The sequence below is a fragment of the Protopterus annectens genome, chromosome 5.part0 (assembly GCF_019279795.1).
Source record: "Protopterus annectens isolate FY-2018-M chromosome 5.part0, PAN1.0, whole genome shotgun sequence".
Classification (NCBI taxonomy): Eukaryota; Metazoa; Chordata; order Ceratodontiformes; family Protopteridae; genus Protopterus; species Protopterus annectens.
In genome coordinates, this window is record NC_056735.1 from 39,741,489 (window position 1) to 39,766,613 (window position 25,125).

The 25,125-nt window shown below is 39.6% G+C and overlaps 1 protein-coding gene across 5 annotated transcripts in view; it reads left to right on the forward strand.

The window, feature by feature from the left end:
* Positions 1–25,125, forward strand: part of ST3GAL6 (ST3 beta-galactoside alpha-2,3-sialyltransferase 6) — a 1,325,435-nt gene that overhangs the window by 514,921 nt on the left and 785,389 nt on the right. The window lies entirely within an intron of this gene.

The following is a 25,125-nucleotide window of genomic DNA, read 5'->3' on the forward strand; positions in this document are numbered from 1 at the left end:
ATAAAAATAATTATCTTTTTGAGGTCATATGGTTAACAGCAGTTCACTGAGAGCACCATCAGTGTCCATATATAGGTTCATAGGTTCATAGGTTCATACTAGGCTATCTGCCCAAGAGCATTTATAAGCCTAGCCCATAGTTATGTGGCTTTCGCCACCCCTTTAGTTTGAATAAAACTATGCCTATTATTTTGCTGTGCCTCTGTCAAGCAGTGACACTGAAGTTCTGTCAAGCAGTGACACTGAAGTTATATGACCAATAAGAAATAACACCTCTCATTGTATGGCCAAAATGAAGTCCAATTTGTGTCATGTATTACAGATATTGCCATTAGTTGCACAGATGAGCGGTATGCTGCTGTGTGGCAGTTGTTTGTGAAGTGGAGTACATCTTATGCATTGGTTGTGATTGCTACCATGGCTCAGATCAGTAATGACCTACTTTGTAGACTGACAATGCACTGAGTGGGGTGTTCCAACCCCCTGATAGTTATAAATATTTTTTACTATTCTGCTTCATTCTGTGGTTGTGTGACATTCCCCTTGTATGTATAATCTTGACCCCTTTGTATAACTCTTGCAGTAGATTATTTGGTTAATGCTTTGTTTAAGAGATTCTCACTGCAGAAGGGCCTGGGCTTGGTTTACATCCAATTGGTCGCGTGACCGAAGGTCGATCCGGCAGAATTCTGAACCAAATTGTCAATTCTTGGACTTGCATATGCTCATAATGTCACGTGCAATGTCAAATTTGAAAGTCTCGATCGCACACCCGCCGCAACAAGTGCTGCCATGGGTCGAGAGGGGGGGGGTATAGTAGCCTGGCTGGCGTTCGGTAATCTCAGGTTCAACGTCCACAGCTTCGACATTCTGCAGTCCTGGCATTCTGCTTTCAGCATTTTCGCATTCGGTCATCAGCAGTACGCACAAATGCATGTACACCCCTGGGCTCATTTCTCTTGAGTTCAGTGCATTGATCAGTACTTCTCTTCTGTTGTTGTGCAACATACGTTCATAGATAAGTATTTGGCTAGTTGCCGTTGCAGACCATTTTGAGTCTAGCTAATTTCCCTTTTCTGTGCTCGACATAAGCCATCCCATTTGGTTATATATTGGCCTTACCAATTTCATGGTTAATAATCCTATATTATCCTTAATAAGAATAACTGGGATCATACAATAAATAATGTTTGGGGACTCAGGCAAGGGATAATACATTTAGGGGTTGTCTCTGTCCGTTAGTAGTACACGGTACAGACCTGGGGTAAGTTTTCTGTTCCCATCCATCGATATAAGTTGCACTTGAAAAAGAATAGGGATGATCTTTGTTTTATGTGGATAGACGGTCCGTTCCACTGCAGTGGTATTGTCTGCACTGTATGCCTGTCCCTCCAAAGAGTTTTACTGATGATGCAGAAGAGGTTTAGATCCCTAAATTGAGTATTTCTGATGACATTTGACTTGCTGATATGCAGTAATTCCATCAGTAATGGTTCAGAGGATGTCTTATATGAGAGACATAGGTCACTTCTGATCCATTTTCTTAATTTGTATTTTCCTGGCCTAGTCGGTATGACTGCTACAATGGCTTACTTAGATAATGATGTGTTTTCAAGAATTTCACTGAATAAGGTAAAGCATTCTAATCCCGTCAGTGTTGGTGTTTTGTTTTTCATTATATTTAACATTATAGCACAGGTACACTGTTAAAATATACTGTATGTGTCATGATGGCAGGAGTGATGTATGTTTGTACATCAATGTTATGTTACTGTATCCCGCATTCTGTTTGAGTATCACATTTTGTCTCTGTTCATGTATTTTCAATGGATAGTCATTCTGTGTATGTCATACTCTCTTTGCCAGTGTGTGTTTGCATTCCCCCTATGTTCACCATCTTCCTCTGTAGTCTTCTGTCAGTTTCTATTTTTTTCATAGTCTTAGTACCACCTCTGTGCTCAGCCCATTATCAATCACATCCTTACTTTGGTCTGTAAGACAGTTTCAGCATATCTTTTGCCTTTGTCAAAGCAATGTTTCAACACATTAGTGTTACCATTTGTGCACATGATTGCACGATAACTACACTAGATGCTTGTGCACAGTCAGTGTTTACAACAGCTGCCCACACTTTTATTGTTGCTGGGGGTAAGTCTAACACAAATGTCTCATGGCTTCCTACTACACCCACAATGAGGAGTTGCTTGTAGCACAAACTGGCCTGGCCTCATGCATTCCTTATAAACTACGAGGCTCATCATTCACACATGGTAAACAGTACTGACTTGGATATGACCGCTGTCACTCCTTTTCTGATTCCCTAGGACTTTCTCTACATAAACCCTTTTCAGACTCTGGAGAAGATAGAAAAGTTCTAGCAAACTAGTTCCTGCAAATTAGAACAACTTTCCCTTAAATGTTGGAAAAAATCACAGATTGTGCCAAATTTAGGAAAAAACTAAACTTTTCGAGTACCTAAAAACTGCATAAAAACTTCATACAAGTGTATATAGGTATTAATAAAAAATATTTTTCCATGTGTACAAAGTTCAAAGTAAAACAACAATGCAGTATTTACAAACCATGTTTGAGAAGTGTCTATGTTTACAAATATGTAACTATGTACAACGGATCTTATGTTGCTACTGTATTTGCTTTGTCACTTTTTACCAGACTCATTAGGAAGACAAGTTGGCCATTGTTAGTTATATATGATACCTCAGACATACTAGGACTGATTGTATATGTTACAAGTCAACTCAGAGTTTATGACTCTTATATGTTACTCTAAATTGAATAAGTTACTGTTTGTCAATATCTAAATGTGTACGAAAGATCTTATGTTGCCACTAGTGTGCAGTACATCGAACCTTTAGGATCTAGGGAAGTTAAAAGTTAATTCATTTTACTTATGAAAGTTGTATGTTTCATTTATGCATCCTCAGTTGCTTAACTTTGTATTAACTGTCTCTAAGAGGTATTTGAAAAGTAAGTGGTATGCTTTTAGCTCATGGTTGAAAAGGGTCCTTGGACCAGCCCAGCCACCCAGTTATGAAATAAATAAATAAATAACTGAAATACATGTTGCATTCACAACCATGAAAATACACAGTGAGCTTAAGAAATAGCTAAACTTCTGTGGTTATGGAGAACACAAGATTTTAGTTGAATAAATACTTCCCAGTCCAGTAACTATTGTTGGAAAATTATTATGACACTCAATGTTTGAACACATGGCCATCGCAATGCTAGGCTCTGCTGCCATGTACTGGTAACACTGTTTAGATTCCAAGTAGTGTCTGGAACAAGGTGGGCAGCTGGTCAGGTAGACCACTTGGGTTTATTGTACTTTGTAGGTGTAGAAGGTGGTTGTGTGTTTGCAGACTACACATTATAGTTATCAGGAACTGGTCTCTACAGAAAAAATAGTGTAATAACATCAAAAAATGTCACCTAGTAATAAACAGCTCAACATGTAGATGAATCAGTGTATCAACAAATAGGCAAAGAGGCTGCAGCAAAATAGAGAGGTATAACAGAATTTTAGATGAGTATGTGAAGCTAGGATGGCACACTGTCACAGTAGTTGGCATTGCTGCCCCACAATGCTTGGCACTTCATATTTTGACTTGGGGTGTTATGTGTGCAGAGTCTGGAAGTTCACCATGTGCTTGTGAGGGTTGTTACCCAGTGCTCCAAATTCTACCATATCAAAAAGATATGCCAGAGATAAACAGGTTGAACAGGTGATGCTTCCAATTGTATGTGGACCTCTGCTGTTAGTGAGATTGTGTGTGTGTGTGTCTCTGTGTTCTGCGAAAGAGTGACATCCTTGGCAAAGTTTTAGGATTGCTTTCATATGCTGTAGTCAGTGAATGCCAGTATAATGTCCTGCTGTTCCCCTGAGAACCTGAATTGGATACAGCACATAGGGGAGAGTGAAGTCAGTGAATGGAATGCAAAGCTACAAAAGATCTAGATTCAGGAAATTAGTAAATAAGGGACACAAACAGGAATGTACAAAAGAGGATGCAAATAGAAAATAGTAATGAATTAGATGCATAAATACAAAAGCTCTAAATACATGGAAACAGAAATTAAGGGGCACAGACAGGCATGTATGGAAAGGAATATCCAAAAAATAATAGGAATAGTAGAAAGTAGAACAGACAGATGCCAGTAAGGGAGAAGGAACTGTGTGGCCAGAAAAAGTGTTAGGGTGGGACATGAAGTGTGCTGGAGGTCCAACACTAAAGAAGGAAGGAGGACCAAAACAAAAACTGGTGACCAGTAAAACAACAAACTAATAGTTATTTAAGAAAATGGATTATACTTTGTATAGGCAGGGTAGAACAATTATTAATGTTAGTGATGCATGTATGATGTGTGGCATTGTTAATATAATGATCTTGAAGTAGGGATCCGGACAGCTAACAGTGAAGAAGAGCAGTGGCCAAAATCTTCATAGGTTCATAGGTGTGTACTATGCTAATGACCACTAGGGCCTTTTTAATCCTGGCCAAGTATCCCAAATCTTTGACAACTTCTGGTACCCTTGATAAATGTAAGCAGGTGTTTGGGAGGTGATACATTTACAAGCAGGAGCCTGGGAGATGAACCATTTACCGGCTGCCAGTGTTCATTAGAGACACAGACACAGGTGACAAATGAGGGATGAATTTCCTGTTTACCATTCAGTTGTCTTAGATACACAAATTGGGTTAGGGAGGAACTTTGTTTCACATGGATGGGGAGCCTGTTTCAGAGATGGGGTAGTCTCTGGGATACATACCTTTCTCTCCAACAGATCCAAGTCCAATTTATATGACAGGCAAGGTTTAAGTCTTTAGAATGGGTAATTCTGGTGCTGTTTGTTTTGTGGATATGCAGGAGGTCCATCAGAGTGGGGTCTGACAATGCTTTGTATGCCAGACATAGATCTCTCCTCAGTAGCCTGTAGGAGACAGAGTACAGTGATAGGGCCTTTAGGACAGTCTGCTTAGAACATGTTACTTACACCCTCTCTTCATTTTGTGGGGAACCTTGGTGGCATTCCAGTTGTTGGATGTACCTGGCTAGGTATATACCAAAGGTGGCATTGTACTCAATGATAGGTCTGATGATTGCTGAATACAATGACCTGCTTGGACCTAGATGCCATACCTTTGTTTATAAGTTGTAAAGTATAGAATGATTTCCTCACTACTGTAGACATGTAATTGTCAAAGGCTAGATTACTGTCTGTGTGTCTCCCCAAGTCCCTGACTACTAGGCCAACTCTTACGGGTGTGTTGTTAATATTTTATTTACCAGGAGTGGATAACTTCCTGCATTTCTTGGCATTTAGTTTTAATCTGTGATTCTGACACAAGTTGCCCATGTCTGACCTTCCTGGAGAACATTTGTGTCTGTGGAGAATTGTATGAATGCTCCTAATTTGCAGTCATCTACAAATTTAGTCAGCCAAAGGCCCTTGACTTTGGCCCTAACTTCAGAGAATTAAATGCCAAAAAGGAGCAGTCCTAGGTCTGATTCCTGAGGACTCATCTTGTGATTGATCTCTTTATATAGGTGAATTCCCAAATTCTAACTTCCTGGATCCTGCCTCTGAACTATCTTGAGTATCCACTGGTTGACACAATGGTTTATACCTAACATCTTGAGTTTGCAAACAATGCCCAAGTGGGGTATTATATCAAATACCTTGACCAGGTCAGGGTAGGTAGTGTAAACCCTTCTCCCCTCATCCAAATTGGGTTGGGTCCAGTGTCTGGAGAACGGCAAAGTAAAATCTGAATTTGTCTGCCCATTGGTTTGTTATATCTTCTGTCTCAGTATAGCTGGCTTCATTAACAATGAGCTCCACACACAATTGTGTATTGTCTTTGAGGTTACAGACATAGCTAAAGAATGCCTTGTGGTAGTCCTTGGCCTGAGAGGCCAAATATATCTCATATTTGCCTTTGGTAGACTTTTATTTGTCTTTTAAGTTGTTTGCTTAGTTTGTTGACAGTATTTTTATCCTGCTGGATACTGTACCTCCTTATTTTTAACATGATTTTCTTCCCTCTGTTATACAGTCTATTGATGCTGTGATTCCATCAGGGTGGCTTGTTTTCTGAGTTAGTTCTGTACTTCTTGGTGGTTAAAAATGCCTGTATGCCACTATTAACATGCTTGTATAAGATTTCTCTGAACAATTCCACATAGGTAGTAGTATTCTCATGGTTTATGGGGGCTTGCAGTTTTTCTAGCTTATCACTTAATAGCAGGAATATAACCTTAGAGTAGTTTCTGAACACACCAGGGATAGCTGAGGTTCTGAGTTTTATTTTTACTTCAGAGGAGACCGTTTTGTTGTCTAACCTTACCAGAGAAAGCGTTATACTGGGGGGGGGGGGGGTCTATATTAGATGATCAAACTTTCAAAAGTTTGACTGTCATATGGTCGACACCATATGATCGAATTTTGGAAAGTTCGAACATTTTAACGAAGATCTCCGTACAGTGTGGAATGGGAAGATTTCCCTTTTCTGCACTGTAGTGTGATCTCGGAGTTGGTATATTTAAAGAGCACGGGGTGTTGGGACGCATCCCCCCCATGTGGGGGGTGCAGGGCAGCTTGACCCCCCCCACACTTAAAATGTTCAAGTAAGTTATTTGTGTAGTTTATTTTTTTTGTTAGATTTTCGAACTTTTAAAAGTTCGATCATATGGTGTCGACCATATGACAGCCAAACTTTTGTAAGTTTGATTATCTAATATAGAGCGTACTAGGAGGTGTGCAGCATTCTCCCAGATTAGTGAGGACCATATCCACTATGTTTGTACCCCTGTTCAGCATATTTGCAGTTTGGACCAGGGAGTTTGTGTTTACAAAATCCAGGAATCTCTGTTTTTGCACGGTTGGTGTCATATATGATTCCTAGTTAATAGTGGGATAATTAAAGTCACCTATGAATAAGGTATTGGATTGGATGGTGAGTGTTTCCAAGAAGCTTAAATACATGTTATAGGTTTCCTTGGCCATAGAAGGGGACCTATAGCTTTGCAAGGAAGTGGTATGGGATTTTGCCTTGGCGATTTAAACACAGAGAAGCTCGAGTGCATTGTCCTGCTTGAGCAGCCTTGAGTTATATTTATTTTTGAAGTAAATCAAGACACCTGTACCTTTAGTCCCTGTCTGTATAGTAGCTGGTCTAAGTGTGTGGAAGGAATTATAGCCTTGCACTGCTGGTGTGCTCACAATAGCTTTAAGCCATATCTTCATTACCATACAGATATCTGCGTTCTCTAGCATGAGAACAGCTTATAGGGAGTGGAGTTTCCTGTTTAGACTTCTAGCATTGAACAGTAACACCTTCAGATTATCTTGGTATTGATTTGCTGTGTCAAAAGTACTTTCAGTTTGGCATTGTCTAAAAAAGGCACTAATGGGGAGAGGGCAATGTTTTGGCTATTATTCTAAAGCCTAGAGGGGGGAGAGAAGCAGACCATCCCTGGCAAAGCATGATGGTCTGTTGACCTTCTCCTTTGATGCTGAAAAATATTGCACCCCTTAGAATGACACCAGAAACTAAGCTAATTATTAAAGTTAGTTATCTTCTGTTCATATTGTGGCATCATCCTTGGAGAAGGTAAAATGCTGCTAAGTGCTTGACTTATACCAACCTGGGACACATATTCCTAGAGCTCCATGTTATCTGCCTTCATGTAGCCTAGGTAGGTACATCTCAGGTAATTTACATCCACATAGATTATAAGACGTCATACTGGTACTTGTGGTCCAATGACCTGAGTGTGTAATGTGGTGGATCCTGGTCCCTGATAAGCAACTGACCATGATTTTCTGCTTACTCAGCCTGGTGAGAGGGACATCAGTACATCTCACAATGGAGTCTCCAGTGACCAGAATGTTGGATTGTATGGTGGCTTGCCTTATGAACCTAGAAGTAGAGGCTCCATAAGATGTGGCTGTTGTTTTGAAAGATGCAGTTGGAGCTGCTGAGGGTATTTGTTATGTGTACTTCATTTTGGAGGTCTTTGAGGTTTAAGAAGGTTACTTTTAATTGCCTTAGTATATGTGTCTGCTTCAGACTGTGTGTGATGGATACAATATGTGTACTACTGACAACCTGATTGACATTAGGAGTGCTTTTACTTGAGAGCTTTACCTCTAGTGACTTTCTGTAAATACATGTCTCACATACCTTATCAGTTTGTTTGAGAATTAACTGGTTGTCAGTAAACATAAGGTAATTTCTACATTGCCTCAGGATGCCTATGTCCACTAAGCTGGTAATAGAGATAATGGGAAAGTTCTTATCCATGGCAACATGTGTCTTTTTGTTGATTGGAGGATTGTGTTAAGAATATAAGTAGTGTCAGGAGTTATCTGGTTTGCAAATGGAGGCAGTTCTTGTCATTGCAAACTAGTTGTCCTGTGTAACTAGGTATTGGTGAAATTTCAAAGGTGCTTTTATAGGAAAAACATGAACTCAAGATGTCTGCATGTATACAATGCACTGCTAAACACTTGAGGGAAAACTAATAAGCAGACCCTGATGATTTATGGATGAAGTATTTAGGGACATATTTTAACATTAGATTAGACAGCCACCAATCAAGCAGTACTTATTGAAAAGAAAGAATTAGCTTTGTCAAGAATGATGAAAAAAGGGGAGTTTCCTGACTGGCTGCTGCTTGGCTAATACTAGTGCTGGTCTCACCACAGCTTCACTCTGTTGGGATACAATGCCCTTTGTTTCTTCTCTCACCGGAAGCAAAACAGTAGCACCAATCCCAAAATGAGAAGCAGGCCACAGGCTGTTTGGTAATCAACAGGCTTATCCCAAGTAATGCAGTAGTTTGTGGGCTTGCTGTAGTCCCTTCTGGTGGATGCCTTGAATAGCAACCAGATCAATCGGGAAGATCCAACACAGACACACACTGCCCAATCAGAAACAGTCAATAATCAGTGCCCTCTGCTTCTTCTCTCACCAGGAGCAAAATATAAGCATAAATTCCAAGCTGGCACCTATGAAGTAGTTACTAGGCTTTCTGGTGATCAGCAGTATCCAGGAGATAATGTTCCTATGCTTCTTCTCTCACCAGCAGCAAAACAGAAACACTAATCCCAAGGTGGCTATTGGTGGTCTTGGACTAAATGTTGCAGATTTTAAAGGGACGATGGAAAAAATGGGTTATATCATAAGAGTTTCAGAACACACTGAGTAGTTAGATATGAAAGGGGGTAACTTGAGCTTTAGCAGTTTAAGGGGAGAACCACTAATTTTAAAAGAGTAAGATAGATTGAAAGCGGGTGGGCACTTGGTATTCTGGCTGTATAAAATAAAGTGGGATGACCAATAAATTTAAATAGTTGAAAGGGAGTGATTTCACAAAATGATAATTTGTGCTTACTGACAGTAGCCAATTAAAGAGGAGAGGTAAGGAAACATGTGGTCAAATTAACATAAACAGAAGGTATCTAGAAAGACACTTGAGTTTAAAAATACAACAGCACCAAGGTGGGAAGTTGGGAGAAAATTTAATTTCCGTGTGACTCACAAGAGACACAGCTGTGGTATCTTTCCTAGTTTAAATATGAAATATAATGCAGAATGCAAGTAAAACACAATGTAAGGAAAATACACCATAATATACAAAATACAAGAAAACAAGGAAGCAAAACAAAATACAAGAAAACAAAAAAAAAACTAACCTTTTCTCTCACAGCGATCTATGGCAGAGTCTGAACTTTTCCAGTAAAGCCTTTAACTACAAAATCAAAAGGTGCGAACATCATTTGTTACATTCCTAGCTCTTTATAAGAAAGTGGTAGAAGGTAATCATTAGTAAGTAATGATGCATCTGTTCTGAAAAAATGCTATTATTTCTTTATAGGTATACAAAACATGTTTATCTGACTATTATAAACAGAGCTTTGATCAGAAGGATGCAACAACTAAATTTATGGCAGGGCTCACAATGTGAAAGGATCCCACTACCAAAAATGTCATCTTACAAAAAGTTTTGCTCATCCTTTCAAAACTGGATTTGTCAGCTTTGCAGCTGAATGTAAACATCCCAGCTCCAGTTTTATATGGCACCAGAAACAGGGTACGGGCCAGACATAGAGCTAAACCTATTCTACCTCATCACCCTCATCATCAACAGCAGTTGGCATAATAAGATATGTAACACATCATATCCATTCTCTGGAATAGGCTGCCATTACCTGTCAAGCAGAGTACTTCATTAATAACCTTTAAAACTAATCTGGATGACTGGATTAGCGATAACAAATTTTCACCATGCAAATATGGAGAAACTCTGTTTATTGGAAGACATTGTTTGCTCAGTGATCTCATTGGCCATAATCTTAAAAAGACACCTAAAACCTGAGCTTTAGCCGGCTAAGATCTAGCAGTATTCAACTGTACATTAAAGAGAATTTAAGTACATTTTATCTATACTTTTTTCAAATAATACAGCATTTTAATTGATTTATTTGTGTTGCATTGAATATTAACTGAACTGGAAGTTTTGACTCTGTTTTTTCAGTTAGTGTTTGCTAGATTTTATTGCCTGTTAGAATCCTGCATAGACAGTAATTGCAGTCAGGGGTAGTCTAATTCATTGATAGCCTGTTGATGCCTATTTAAGTGGTACATTTTGGAATATTTTCTGCTTAAAACCTGAGCTTTGGCCAGCTAAGATCTAGCAGTATTCAACTGGATGTATAAGAGATTTTAAGTACCTTTTGTCTGCACTTTTTTCAAATAATACAGCATTTTAATTGATTTATTTGTGTTGCATTGAATATTAATTGATCTGGAAGTTTTGACTCTATTTTTTCAGTTGTTGTTTTCTAGATTTTATTGCCTGTTAGAATCCTGCATAGACAGTAATTGCAGTCAGGGCTAGTCTCATTCATTGATATCCTGTTAATGCCTATTTAAGAGGTACATTTTGGAATATGTTCTGCTTAAAACCTGTGCTTTGGCCGGCTAAGATCTAGCTGTATTCAACTGGATGTATAAGAGAATTTAAATACCTTTTATCTGCACTTTTTTCAAATAATACAGCTTTTTAATTGATTTATTTGTGTTGCATTGAATATTAACTGAACTGGAAATTTTGATTCTGCTTTTTCAGGTAGTGTTTGCTAGATTGTATTGCCTGTTAGACTCCTGCATAGACAGTAATTGCAGTGGGGGGTAGTCTCATTCATTGATATCCTGTTAATGCCTATTTAAGTGGTAGATTTTGGAATATTTTCTGCTTAGAACATGAGCTTTGGATGGCTAAGATCTAGCAGTATTCAGCTGGACATATAAGAAAATTTAAGTACCTTTTATCTAAACTTTTTTCATATAATACAGCATTTTAATTGATTTATTTGTGTTGCATTCAATATTAACTGAACTGGAAGTTTTGACTCTGTTTTTTCAGTTAGTGTTTGTTAGATTTTATTACCTGTTAGAATCCTGCATAGACAGTAATTGCAGTTGGGGGTAGTCTCATTCATTGATATCCTGTTAATACCTATTTAAGTGGTACATTTTGGAATATTTTCTGCTTAAAACCTGAGCTTTGGCCGGCTAAGATCTAGCTGTATTCTACTGGACGTATAAGAGAATTTAAGAACCTTTTATCTGCACTTTTTACAAATAATACAGCATTTTAATTGGTTTATTGGTGTTGCATTGAATATTAACTGAACTGGAAGTTTTGACTCTGTTTTTTCAGTTAGTGTTTGCTAGATTTTATTGCCTGTTAGAATCCTGCATAGACAGTAATTGCTGTCAGGGGTAGTCTAATTCATTGATAGCCTGTTAATGCCTATTTAAGTGGTACATTTTGGAATATTTTCTGCTTAAAACCTGAGCTTTGGCTGGCTAAGATCTAGCAGTATTCAACTGGATGTACAAGAGAATTTAAATACCTTTTATCTGCAACTTTTTCAAATAATACAGCATTTGAATTGATTTATTTGTGTTGCATTGAATATTAACTGAACTGGAAGTTTTGATTCATTTTTTTCAGTTAGTGTTTGCTAGATTTTATTGCCTGTTAGAATCCTGAATAGACAGTAATTGCAGTCTGGGTGTAGTCTCATTCATTGATATCCTGTTAATGCCTATTTAAGTGGTACATTTTGGAATATTTTCTGCTTAAAACCTGAGCTTTGGCATGCTAAGATCTAGCAGTATTCAACTGGATGTATAAGAATTTAAGTACCTTTTATCTGCACTTTTTTTTCAAATAATACAGCATTTTAATTGATTTATTTGTGTTGCATTGAATATTAACTGAACTGGAAGTTTTGAGTCTGTTTTTTCAGTTAGTGTTTACTAGATTTTATTGCCTGTTAGAATCCTGCATAGACAGTAATTGCAGTTGGGGGTAGTCTCGTTCATTGATATCCTGTTAATGCCTATTTAAGAGGTACATTTTGGAATATGTTCTGCTTAAATCCTGAGCTTTGGCTGGCTAAGATCTATCTGTATTCAACTGGACATATAAGAGAATTTAAGTACCTTTTATCTGCACCTTTTTCAAATAATACAGCATTTTAATTGATTTATTTGTGTTGCATTGAATATTAACTGAACTGGAAGTTTTGACTCTGTTTTTTCAGTTAATGCCCTACCCACCCTCTCTGGTTTTGTTTTGGTGTTAATCTTGGTGGCTTTGAAACTGTCTGCCCCTCTTGTAAATTTGTGTTTGGGTCCTCCTTCTGGGCCCATCTCATTTTCTCACTCAACTGAGTGCAGTGAGATCATATTCTGATTTCAGGCACTCCTACTGTGTACAAAGAGAGCATCTGGGAAAGAAAAAAAAATTAAGCTTGTTTCCTGCCTTTCCTGTAAGTGGTCTAGACTGTTTGTAGGCTTCTGAGCCCCCAAGCCTTTCTGTGTTGGAGGGAAGCTGTCTAGCTTAATTTTGTTTCTTAGAACTAGCCAGTTTTCTAGTTTCAACACTCAAATCTGTTTCTTTGAACTCAGCACTTGTTCAGAACTTGTAATCACTAAATAAGCTGCAAATTACTACAGCACTCAACTTTCCCCACTTGCCTAGATGAAAGCAGTTTTAGTACTTAATAAATAAGCACCTATCCAGGCATGTCTAAGGGTCAGCTCCCGGTGATTTCTCCTGTCTACCTAATGAATCTGGGCATCTTGGGGCAATACAGCAATTGCCTCATGTACACAGACAACTCTCTCCTCCTACCATCCAACACTACAACCTGTGAGAGATGCACTTATATAGCCAAACTGGAAGCAAAGCTCTCTTCATCCAAGACTGGACTAGACAGTCAAGAGGAGAAGGTAAACACTTGCACCACACCACACTCATCACATAGTCCCTCAAAACCTACACCACCAAAACACACACATAGAAACACAAAACACACACCTACATTCACGGAGGCACTCAATAAAAAACTGCCCAAACATCAGGGACCTCCAAAGCAGAAACGCAACAAACTCCACCCCCCCAACACAAAACAAATGACACATAGCCCACAAACTCAGTGTGCCACTCAACCACAGCCCATAAGGCATAACAACGTACCCAACACTCTAGTCATAGGTGACTCTATAGTCAGGCACACTGATGTTCCACTCACCAGGCTAAACAAGGAGAAAGTTACTCTCAGCTGCCTGTCAGGTACCAGGATCCGCCCCATAACACACACACTCAGGTCACTCCACAACAAGTACAAATATGACACTGTCATTGTCCATGTTGGTGTGAATGACCTGAGATGTACCTCCCTGGACTACATGAAAAGAGACATGGAGGAACTCCCTGATCTTGTAGCCCAGGCAGGTATGACCCTAGCCCTGAGTAGCATCCTGCCATCAGCCAGAATGATACCACAGTACAAGGACAAAATGATTGACTTCAACAATTGGCTAAACTTCTGGTGTCATTCTAAGGGGATCCAGTATTTGTCTGCCTGGGAAGACATGATCGACAGACCACGATGCTTTGCCAGAGATGGCATGCACCTGTCGCCCTTAGGGATTCCAGATACTGGCAAAGGCTCTTGCCACCCCTATACTGCCTTTTTTAGGCAAGGTTCAAATGACAAACTCACCACCGTAACAGGTACAAGCAAGCAAAGTCTGAGGGTAATGCTACTCAATGCTAGAAGTCTAAACCTCAAAATGCACTCACTAGAGTCACTCTTTAAAATGGAGAACATCGACATCTGTGCAGTGACAGAGACCTGGTTCAAAGCTCCAGAGAGCACCCCTGCATTACCAGACTATAATTCATACCACACCTTTTGGCCACCTAACCTGGAACGAAGCACTAAAGGTGGAGGTGTGTCCATATTCATTAAGGATATCCACACCTCCAGGCTAGTTGCACAGCATAATGCATCTGAGATTATCCAAGTGCAACTAACTCTGGGCAAGACTGCAATCCAAATTATAGCTTGCTACAGACCCCCCCACCATGCCCCAGGATTCCCACTCCTTATTTCTTGATAGGAAAGTATTAGAGTACAACCCAACACCCTAATAATGGGTGATTTCAACTACCCCACCATTAACTGGGAAAACTACTCATGTACCAACTCTTTTGCTCAACTTTTTCTGGAATTCATAAAATTCAGCACCTTGGATCATCTTATTCACACTCCCACCATGAGCAGCGATATCCTAGACCTGGTCATTACCAACATGGGCAACCGGTGTTCCACACCAGAAGTCAATTCCTCGTTAGTCAGATCCAACCACAAGCTAATCACCCTAGACATCCACATCCCGCCCCCACCCCCAATTAGGGAAACCACCATAAAAAACTTCTCCAAAGCCAACTTCACACTTCTTAAGACAGAACTGGCAAACTTCATGGCACCTATAAAGACGGGCAATAGAGGTACGACTGCTGAATCCTACACAAATGCACTTTATATGCACTTACACGAGTGCATGGATCATGCTATCCCTAATGGAACCCAGATGCTATCCTCCAAAAAAAGGAAGCCAATCTGGTGGTCCTCTGCCATAAACAAACTTTACAACAGAAGAAAGAAACTTTTGCAAAAAAGATTAAAATCTCATGACTAGAGGAACTCCCTGGTCAACCTCAGTAAAAAGCTGAGATCCCTCATAAAATCCTCCAAAGCTAGTTATGAAAACAAAATTGCCACTGACTCTAAAGACAACTACAAAGCATTCTATAGCTATGTCAAGAATCTCATTGGCAACACTCAGATCTGCTCTGAGTTACAGCACAATGGCACTAAATATACAGAACCAACTGATATTTCCAACATCCTGGCAGATAGGTTCAGTGCTAACTTTACCCCTCCCCTCACCCCCTAGAGGGCCCATCTCTATACCAGAAGAATAGAAAGTTCCTGTAATCACGGCTGCACAGGTAAAAAACACCCTCCAAAGCCAAGAACACAGCATCCATGGGACCTGACAACATCCCAGGCTGCGTTCTACACGAACTACAGAATGAACTGACACCCTACCTAAGTACCATGTTCAATCATAGCCTCACCTCAGGCTTTGTAACCACTGAATGGTGCACCATGACGGTTATTCCACTCCACAAAGGGGGAGCCACGACGGACCCCGGAAACTACCACCCCATTAGCCTGATGAGCCTGGTCTGCAAGTCTATGGAACGTATCATCATGGAACTCATAAACAAAGACATTGGTAATCTCCAAACTCTGGACCCTACCCAGTTTGGGTTTGTAATAGGCAGGTCATATCTTCTAAACCTGATTGAGTTCTTTGAAGCAGTCACCAAAGCCATAGATGAGGGTAAGGTGGTTCACACAGCTTATCTAGATCTCGCCAAGGCTTTCAACACCATCCCCCACTCTGGAATTATAGATAAGCTCACTAAACTAGATATAAATCCCTATGTCACAAGATGGGTTGCCAACTGGATCACAGACAGAACCTGCACTGTGAAAGTAGCAGACTCCAAATCCGATTTCAGACCAGTGACAAGTGGAGTACCACAGGGTTCAGTCCTGGGTCCTCTCCTTTTTGGTATCTATTTCTCTGAAGTACAGGCTAACACAGAAGGTCTTTGGCTAACAAAGTTTGCAGATGACTGCAAACTAGGAGCCATAATCGAAACTTCTAACGTTGTGGACATCCTACAAAAGGGCCTCACTGAGACAGATGCCTAGTGTCAAAGCCATGGCCTGAAGCTCAATGCCAAGAAGTGTATTGTCATCCCCTTTGGTAAAAACTCTATACCCATGAACTACCAAATAAGTGGTAGTCTACTTAATGCTGAAAGTGTGATAAGAGACCTTGGGACACAGGTGGACAGTAATCTCTCCTTTGATAATCACATCGCCACAGTGGTCAGGAAATCCTTCTACATGGCTCACCTCATCACAAAAGGTTTCTCATCCAGAAAAAAAAGAGGTCATTGTTCCCCTCTACTCATCAGTCATTAGACCCATTATAAAGTACAACACCTCTTTTGGTATGTACCTCACAAGACATCTACAACAACTGGAAAGACCACAGAAATAACTCACAAAGAGAATTACTGGCCCCAAACTTACGTCCTATGCAGACCGTCTCAAAAAATTCCAGCTTTACTCCGTCATCTCTGCCTAACATACAAAGCTATGTCAAACCCAGAGCTGTTGGACATACTCCACTTAAAGAAATCCAAATCCCTCTGAGCTACACGCTCTAGGGACCTAAACCTTGTTCCACAATAAACAGAACATGCTGGAGGGATAGATTCCTGTCCCAGAGACTTCCCATACTCTGGAACAGACTACCTATCTATGTCAAACAGAGCTCCTCATTAGCACTCTTCAAGAAAAATCTTGATGATTCAATGGAAAATAGGAAATTCACCCCAGGGATCACTTCTGTGGCTCTGCTCGACAGGGGTACAGGAAAATCATTTTCATGGATAGCGAATGCCAGGGTACCTTTTTGGCTAGGCTTATATAGGCCCTAGGGCTAATAGCCTAGTACCTACCAATGAACCTATGAACCTATGAATGTACAAACCTATGAAAATTGACAGAGTACAGAACTCGTTTCCTTAGTCGGAGTGCAAGCAAGGGGCTTTAAGCCGAGTGGATGGGTCTTCAGATCACAACTTTGTTGTGGTATGATTATTATATGATCGTACATCTGAGGAATGAAAAATCATCCAGTACTTTCAAAATGTGTACCTGTTCATTGTCTGCATATCCAGCTCAGGTCACAGTGGTGATAATATTTACTTGTGACCTGCTGCACAGTATACAATGGCCAAAGCTTGAAGAATACATCCTGGGGAACAGAGCTACATTGGGTGGTCCTGGGTTTAATTCCTTCTGTTCTCACTTGCCCACTCTGTGGCTGTAAGCAAATCTTTAAACCAGGCCTTGTTCCCAGGTGTTGAATAAAAAACAAAAGTCTTAACTCAGCTGGAAAAAACATTTAAAATATGTAATAAAAATAAACAATATATCGTTTCTCCATTGTCCATGGGATGCAAATGCAGATTGAATTCTAGCAATTCATACTACAATCTGCCGTTTATTGCAAAGTCCCACCCCTCATTCATGCTTTATTTTATCTTGATGATAATGGGAGGAATTTTGGACATACTCCCCAAACGTTAATGTCATTTTATAGGGACTCTGACTATAAATATGGGTTCATGTGTGGATACACAAAAGTCAGAATCTGCCCTGTAACTCCACAGGGAGCTTGTATTGCTACTTTATTTCCCAAGTATGTACTAAATTGCAGCATTCAGAGCATCCTGTCATCTGTGTTGTAGAAAGGAGCTTGTTCTTCCAATTTAATAAATATGATAGGATTTTTGTTCTAAAACTGATGTGCTTACGTGAAAATAAATCACATCTTATGTTCTTGTCTCACAATGGCTAATTTGTGCCTTTTTACTCTTCAAAAATCATTAGACTTAATCCCATCCCTGACTGAAGATGGGATGTTGCCTGAGAAATGCTCATGTCCTTCTTTTGTACTGTGATCTCCAAAACCAAGTGGCGTATCATACATTTAAAAAGAGAAGAAAGGTAGGGGAGCCCCCATAACACACAATACGATGAAAAGTGAGGGCTGATGGCAATAGCTAACATTTATTAGTATGGAAATGCTGTAGTATGTTAATGCTACATATGGAAATGCTATAATATGGCAATTGCAACAGTTTGTTAATCTTCACAGTCTCTGATTAGCATAATGTTCAACAGTGGAAAGCAATGTCCCTTATTATAGTTTTCACACCTAGGTCTTTGTAACTTTTGTCAAAGGCCTGCTTGCAATTTTGAGAAATGAAGTCCAATTTTATTAAAAAAAAAACTTTGTTACTTTTCTGATGTCTACTTTTGTAAGGTGTACTATCATGTGTGGTGTGACAACAGAGAAACACACCAAGGCAGTATGACCAACCTGTCTTAGGTTAAATGGCAGAAGTGGTGAAAAAGGCAAACTACTCACAGTCCTCAACATATATATGTAGACACAGTGGTGAAAGGTGAGGGACAGTGATCTTGAGCAAGCAAGTAGCAATAGTTATTTTTTTGTTGCTACTGCCAAGTTTTTGTGAAACTAAACTAGTTGCACACAAAACGGCCCAGTCAGATGATTAACCAATGGACAAAACAGGAAGTGGTTAAACATGCTGAACAAACTGCCATCTGCCACACCAAATGAGGGAAATGAAGTAGTTGTAAGTGATTGTCACATCACAAACAGGGATGATTGAGAGACAGTCGGGAAATGGGGCAATGTGTCACACTACAGGTAGTAAAACACTTGTGTGAAAAGCAGCAGCCGGAGTAATTCCACAAGATACAGCCTAGACTGAGATATGATTGCTAATCTAATATTTAAAATGAGACTGCAGTGCTGACTACTTGTGGATGTCCTTTTTCTTCACTGGAATTATCATTCTCCTCTCAAAACGCTTTTAGCAGATCCAGAAGTACAAAGGAAGAAGGGCTGATTTGCCTATCAGACATCACATCTAACTTTTCAACATTTCTGTCCAGTGTGTGATTACTGGAACCACAGCGTAGGCATGTTATGAGTATTTAAACGTCTAATCTATGGTATTAGATAGTTATAGGAAGTGACTACTATAAAAAAAACACATTTGCAGGTTGAAGATTATGTTTTTATATAACAAGCTATGAGCAGGAAGGTTGTACACAAGAGATATAAACACAGGAGAGATGCATATCACTCATGTGCTGTGAATGATGTTTTATGTTTTCATTGTCAGCTTTAAGTAAACCCAGATCTAACAGAAAATACACATCCTTCAGTTATAGGTATATGTCAAGATAATGAAAGCTCATGACCCTAGCATTCTAGGTTAAAGTCTTCATTATTTTAATAAATTTAACATATTTTATACTTTGCTCTGTATTTCGAGATGTAGAGTTCTTCATTTAGTAAATTACATGTTAAAAGCTATGAATAAAATGACTATAAGTTTTTCTAATGAATGTTTATACATTCTATTAAAAAGTCTATGCAGGTGGGACAATACTCATTTAAGAATAAATAACTAGCAGTAATTCAGTCATATCATTCATTTATATTAGTTTATCCAGTCCAGGTCACAGGGAGCAGGTGCCTATCCCAGTAAGCACTGGGCATGAGACAATAGCCAATCCTGGACAGGATGACACTGCATGGCAGGGCTTGTACGCAGCCTCATGTGCACACTCATACACATACATGTATGCCATACAAGGCTGCCACTTACACATGTACATGTATGCTGCACACACAAGGATGTCACTCCCACACAGATATGTTTGTTGCACATACAAGGTTGTCACTCACACATGTACATGCATGCAACATGCATGCTACTCACACGTGTACACATATGCTGCATGCAAAAGTCTGTCACTCACACATGCGTATGCATGCTACACACAACAAGGCTGTCACTCATGCACATACATGTATGGTACACACACAAGACTGTCACTCACACACATACATGTGTGCTATGCACACTAGGCTGTGGGCAGCTTGGAGTTTTGCCATTTCACCTACCCATGTGCTATCTGGATGAGAAAGGAAACCAGAGACCCTGTTGAAAAAAAAAGAACATGATGACACAGAGATAATATGTAAGATATACAAACTTGACACCACAGGAGAATGCTCTGCTGAGAACTCTTATTTTTGAAAATGGTTATTCTATGTTGTTCTGGGGTGGGACTAAGCAGTTGACCAAGATGCCATCAGTACAATTTTTATTGCCATGTCCATGTCTGCTGTGAGGTCAGTGTGATTGTGTGATGTGGAGGTCGTTATCACTGCAGTACTGCGGCATTGACCAGCAGTGTCAGCGCCACCATGACACACATCTTGTAGTAAGCTAAGCTTTGTTGTATTGCTCCAGTGATCTAGTTTGGTGTTTCGCCTACTCTAATTAGGGCAACAGCACCTAGAAATCATGAACTGGCTACACAGAAGATGCTGTTGGGGTTGGAGCAAATAAAACTAGTCATGGACCTCCACTATTTTTGTTCAACCTAACTCTTCAACTGCCAGCATTAGGGCAGTTTTGGTAAGCATATGGGAAAATATTAGAAGGAAGAAGCTTACAGTATGGAACTATTAAAGGCAAGTAGTGCTACTAGTTCCGTATGGAACTTAAATACCCTTTCTAATATGGAATATAGTTACAATGTTTCTGTTTGTATTGTCCTTTTGTATTCATACTTATAAAGCAGTACCACTTTAAAATGCAGCTGCTGTGCACATTTGTTATATATTTTTTTCCTCCCCATAGCTGACCATCAGCTCTGACTAGCTCCTTTCCTTATTTACTGGGTCTACTAAAGTCACTCTAGACAACCCTGGCCTCAGTCCAACTCACGTCCAGGTTTTGTGAGGAGATCAAGGATGATGGTGCAGCATTATACTGCTGCCAGGGAGTATGCCTTACCCCCCAGCACACCAAAGCAGCCTTGCAAACTCTGAAATTGCTGCCTTCAGGAAGTGTAGTTGCACTTCCTTGTATGCTCAACCTCCTAACCCAGTGGTGTACTGCTTGCAACATGGCGCTCATCAGGTTCTTATTGCTGCTACTGTAGGAAGCATAGGCTACTTCCTGCCCCCTAGGTTGGGCAAGCTAACATCGAGTACTTACTCCCATTCTCCCCTACGTGGTGCATGTGCTTCTTAAGAACGTGTACCTCTTGGTATGTGTTACTATACGTAACCCAGAAAAAGTATGGATGGGACAATATTTTAACAACGTTTTTTGGAGGGTATTCCTATTAACCAATACAGGTGCACCCTAAGGAGAAAATGATTTACTGTATTTGCCCATTTATTTGGTTGATGAAACCGCAGCAATTATGTTTAACTCATGAGAGATTGATGGAGGTGAAAGATTCAGATCACTGGGTACATGGGGCACACTACTGTACAAGTTAATGTAAGCTGCAGAGGTGCAGCAGGGATCAGTATAGTGGGTGTAGGAACGGGTCTACTTCACGATGTCGAAAGCCGACAATATCGATGCTGATATTGTCGGCACTGCAACATCGAAAGTGCAGAACATCGTGCAGGTAAATGGAAATCTCCATGGGGGAGATTTCCGTTTACCTCAATATAGTGCAGTCTTGGAGTTGGAATATTTAAGTAGGGGGGTGTGGGGGGTGCAGGGGGGCTTGTCCCCCTGCCTATGCTAGTTAGTTTTTATTTTATTTTATTTTTTTTTTAAACGTTATTCAGTGTTTTACTACATTGATCACTAGAGGTCGACTTTTAGTGATTCGATGTAGTAAGATTTCGATAACATGATATAGATGCCATAACACGGGATGCACTAATATACAGGTTAGTGTAAGCTGCAGAAGTGCACAAGGGATCAGTCTAGTGGGTGTAGGAAATTAGATTGCAGTAAGTTGAATTATATCCCTGAGAAGCCAGTACCTCGTTTGTGGTGGGAGGTCTTTTGACTATTGCCTAGTACATTTTGGTTGGGGGTATTTAAATCCTGAATTTTAGTATTTGTATAGGGGCAGTAATGGGGTAACTTGATACTAGTGTAGATATGAGTGCAGGAATGTTGGGCTAGGGAATGGAGGCTATTTGATAATTATATTATTGTTGGCCTTGGGTAGTGATATGAAGTTCTAGTTTCATAATTCTTGTCTCAGAATTGCAGATCTTATAACACAGGGAGAAAAGCTGTAAAATATATCAACACTTTTCCATGGCTGTTTTCTGAATAGAGGGTCTCTGCCTCCTACCCTCCATGCAGAAGGATTTGCTCTTTTTAAAAACTATTCATATGTGGTCTGTTGTCGTCTATCTCCTGCAATTGCCAAGAAACAAAATAGCATACTAAAGTCCAATCCCAGATAAAAAATGGTCACACAATAAAGCCCGAAGGTCACTCATGTTATTAAACCACTAACGCTCAAAATGTAGACAGCATTTTCATCTTAAACATATAAAGACTTCTTCAGATGTGAAGACCAAGGCAGGGAATTCTTCTTATGTACCCCTCCCTCTTTAAAATCATCCAATACAAACTTTAATATCCTTGTTTAAAAACAAAAAAACCTCTTAAAAAGTTGCGAAATGTATGTGTGTTAAGCCTAATACAAATAATATCAACCTTATAAATTATATGTTATGTTGCTCTAAAAATTCATATAACTGAAACATGTAAAAAATCTCATATACTGTATAACATTTATTAATAACAAACTATGAGAAATATATGTATTGTCTAAGATCTTCCCCTCTGTTCCCATGTGGTTCTTTCTTTTGCACACTACCTTCTTTTTCGTTTGTGGTTCATTCTTTTGCAGACTACCTCCTTTTTTGTTTGGGGTTCAGTCTCCTGCAATTGCATTACTATCTGCTTCTTCAATTTTGCTTCCTTTAATGCCATATTATTCCCCTTTTTTGTAGCGGTGTTAGTTTTTTTGGCCAAGGTAGCTATTTTCTGCTTCTATGAAGATGTTCTTCGTGTTTCACTGTTGCAGTCATTACATTTGGGTTATCCTGCTGGCAGGTTGCCCTCAGTCAGCTCGAATTCCAAAGTCTTGGGTCCTGTGTTGGTTGCTATCACCTCAATGTGTGTGCACCAGAATAAATGCAACCCTTCACATTTTAGCTGTGGTCCAGTAATCCATGCCACAAATATCCTCTTATCACTACACAGAGCATTTTCTCCTTTGTTGATAGGAAGCAAAGCATACTATCATTTGCCTGGGATGGGGAAAATTTGATCTGCAAGGATCTCATTGCTTTAACCTATTCTGTACAAATGTCTGAGAGGGTTAGGTGAGACCATTCTGGTATCTTTGCCGGCATGAAGACAATTGGATGTCTTCCTTCTATCCCTTCAGGGATGCTACTAAGTCATAGATTACTTCTTCTGGAATGATCTTCAAAGTCTATTATAGTGGCATCAAATAGGTCTAGCCAGGCTTCCACCACTGTTGCTTTTACTTTTAATACTTCATTTTCATCAATTAAGGTTTGCAGTGTATCTAAGTGTTCATTTACCACTTCAGTTGCCTCTTTTGGTTGAGCGTCTCTCTCTCTTCAATGTAGTTGTCTTAATTTTGCATTCATTTTTTGCATTTATTTGTAGATAATCCCCAATGTGATATCTTGTTCGTCTGATAAGACTCTGTTTACTCCTTTCAGCTGAATGGTTATCTTTCTGCATGGCTTTCTTCTCAGTATGTTGTTTTGTTCTACCTTTTAGGTTTTGTCATGTAGCCTAGGATTTGGTGTACTTTTTCTAGAGTTAGTCAATGAATTCAAATTGAAAATATCACAGGTAGTTATTTTTAATTTCCCACCACTAGCGGAGCACATCTCCTGCATGACTTAACTTGCTTGCACCATTACTGAAAGTCTGCATTACATATGTTGTTCTTTTGATGAATGTCCTGTCACAGATATGCTTTGAATTCTGTGTTATAAGGTGGTAAACAAAAAGGGGAATGATTAACATTAGCCATTTTAAACAGCTTAAATTAGAAACAGATCAGCCATGTGGTGTATGGAATTCAGGCATGGGAAAACTGTGTCATTAGAGCATTAGGATTAGTATTACTATTATAATGAAGACAAATAACTATACAAAATAACCACTAGCATGCAGTACATGCTTTAAAATGCATTTATTTTCTCTTGTTTCAGGTACATGCATGCATATTATTTATGGGCGGTGCAGCAGTTAGCATTGTCACCTCACAGCAAGAGGTTCTCCGATTTGATTCTTGGCTGGGGTGCCTTCTGTGTGGAGTCTGTATGTCCTCCCTGCATTCACATGGGTTTCCTCTGGATGCAATGGTTTCATTTCTCCCTGAGCGTCTGCTGAAAATGGGCTTTGTCTCAGTCGGACTTTCCCAGTAATCAAATGATAAATAAATAAATACATTTGTATCGGGACTCATGTTGAAAGTCTGTGAACCTCATTTTGGTCCTTGGATCAATGAGAGTAAACTTGAAAAACTGGGAAAAACATATAAAGTTGGGGACTGCTAGTACCTTGAGGTTTTGCCTTTCCTCAGAAGTGTACAGATTTTGGAGTTAGTACATGTAAGTAGAAGGGGTGAGAGGGACATAACTTCCTTGACAGGAGGATGCAGGGGTCGGGGCCCCCTTTTAATGGACATTATACAAGGTTCAGCATTTGCTATTCACACTTTATTTTTTGTAGTTTCAGGAGTTGTAGTTGTGGAGCTCATACTCTTGTATGCATAATTTGGGTCTATATTATATAAGCGAATGCTCAACATTGCAAATGCTATATAATTGACCCAAATTCCACAAAAAGACAAAATACCGAACAAACAGATAGCAATTTTTTTCCCAGGGAAAAAAAATCACTGATCCATTAAAAAAACACACAAAATAAAGTGGGGGGGCTTTGCCCCCCACACCCCTCGATGCCCACACCCCCCTACTTAAATATACCAACTACAAGATTGCAACACAGTGGAGGAAATGGCAAAGTCCTGAAAATGGCCCAGTGATTTTTTTTCCCTAGGAAAAAAATCGCTGTTCTGTGCTTTTGGGATTTCGCCATTTCGCTGAAAACAAATTCGATTAGGCAGCGTTCGCAATTTCAAGCATT